This window comes from Lepisma saccharinum, chromosome 11, assembly GCF_977018435.1.
Source record: "Lepisma saccharinum chromosome 11, izLepSacc3.1, whole genome shotgun sequence".
Taxonomy (NCBI): Eukaryota; Metazoa; Arthropoda; class Insecta; order Zygentoma; family Lepismatidae; genus Lepisma; species Lepisma saccharinum.
Genome location: NC_139239.1, coordinates 77838765 through 77841009, shown reverse-complemented (window position 1 = coordinate 77841009; position 2245 = coordinate 77838765).

Here is a 2245-nt window from a genome sequence, read left to right as displayed (position 1 = left end):
GGGTTCGAACTAGGAACTCCTGGTGTTGTAGCGAGCTGTGGTAACCACTCCCCCACGGTTGGTTGATCTGATGGTTGATTTGACGTTTTAAGTGCACTTTATATACAGAAAGGCTAATCGGGACTAGACCTATAGTTTAATGTGGGATCCGAACCACCATATTCCTCCATCGGGTACAGATCCGGGACCACTTCCACTCCCCCACGGAGGTCGGCCGACAACAAACATGTGAGGAAGGCGCTAACCATTCGGATACGTGGGTATCGGTAAAGCAAACTGCATTTCTCCTGAGTAGTAATTTTCAATTGAATTTTTTTTAAATACGATCTTTATATATGATTAACGTTTTTTCAAATTTTGCATTGCTTGATTTCCCTAATTTCCCCATCTCACGATCTCGTTACTGAAGGATCTGGGCTCGAGCCCCTGGCCTTTGCATGAGTGTTTCTTTGCAACCACTCTTCACCCGTTTAATTTAATCAACGTTCATCGTCATGGCAGAAATTAGGTAAAGCGATGGAAGAGAGAAGAAAATACAAATAATTTCCTCCCAGTGCATCTGAAGGGCACTGTGAAATCACGAGCCTAGAATTCTCTGTTTATGATTGTCCCTCACGACTTTCCAACTCTTAGCTACTTATTCCGATTAAATCTATACAGCTAGAAAAAGCGATGGGTAACAAAACACAACTTTAAACAAACCATTTTTCTACTTTCTTCAATGATATTCATTTGGCTTTTTGAGTTCTGGGATACATTTTTCATTTCTAATTTTCTCATTATTCACTGCAGGCAGAGTACAACACATAAGAACAAGAATGCACGCTCGTCACGAATCCCAGCCTGAATTGTTCTTTGCGAGGTCCCTTCATCAATTTCATTATATCATCACTCATCCTCATTTTCGCGATAACCAAACGTGGCAGAAAAGCGAAGTAAAATAAACCAAACCAACAACAAGAATTAGAACGCGCGTTCACTTGCCCAAATAAATACATCCGTATTTATGATTGTTTAGCTTATCCATTTTTTTATTGGAGGCCAAGAGATTAGTATATTTAAACAAAACACTACTAAAACGAGAGCAAGAGAGAGCGTGAGCAAATATTTGTTATTTAATCATTATATATTCCATATTTAAAAAAAAAGAATACAATTTTTGTCTGCACATAAGATGTTCCAATTGCATAAATAATAAAAGTACATCCCATATTATACATACATATTGTACAACGTGTGAAAAGTAGTGTAAATACAGAGGACAGAAGTACTGCAGAAAATTTCCCCCCGAGTTCTTTAGAGGATTTACAAAGGAAGCGAAGGGAATCCAATCCCCTATCTGTCCAATAGGAGATAAACTGAGGGACCTGAAAGCACGGGCTTTCAACCATTGGAGCGGGGGCGAGGGGGCAAGGAAGGTAGAGGCAGAAATCTTCCCTTTCCCTTCGAAAACCCGTTTTTACCTGGAACTGTGAGGCGGAGAAAGAGCGAGCTAGGCCGCTGAACGGACCGAGGGACGAGAAGCGCGTGAAAAAAAGTGTCGCATATGAACTGTGGCTTCAACAAAACAATAAATATTGTGATTTGAAAATAATTAGAGATTTGAGATTGATTGATCTATCTCTGCTAGACTAGCTACTCCTCAGTGCACGTCACTGCTTCTGACGTAAGCGCGGAATGCTTTCGTGGTTAGGAGGCTTGTTAGTTTAAATCTCTCGGCATAAGTACATTCTAACAACGCAAACATTTAACCTGACCTGGCCTCAGAAGACGAAATACGGAGGTAGACCAAGAAGGGTGTTGAATTTGGTGCGATAAGTGAGACCAGTTGCAGAAAGTCTGCAGCGAAGATGGGATGCGTCGGATAGGGACAGAGAAAAATTCGTAGACAGCGATGCAAACGCCTCCCTCGCACTTCTTCGTACTATTGTTAGGAGAGGAACTAACGACACTCTCGAAATCACGATTCCTTTCAACATCCATCCGAAGCTTAAGGAATGAGGTTGTGCTGATGCAGAGTGTTTGTCAATTGCTTTGTTGGTGCAATAACATGGTAATGGTCAATTTAACTGACAATATTGACTCATCAAACTCTACACAATATTTATTGAATGAGAGGTATTTCAGAGTTTGACCTTGGCAAAAATGTTTTATGGTACTGTACGTACAACTCTACAATAAATATTGAAATAATATTGTTCCAACAGATGAAATATATTAAAAGCTTATACTTACAAATGCTTCA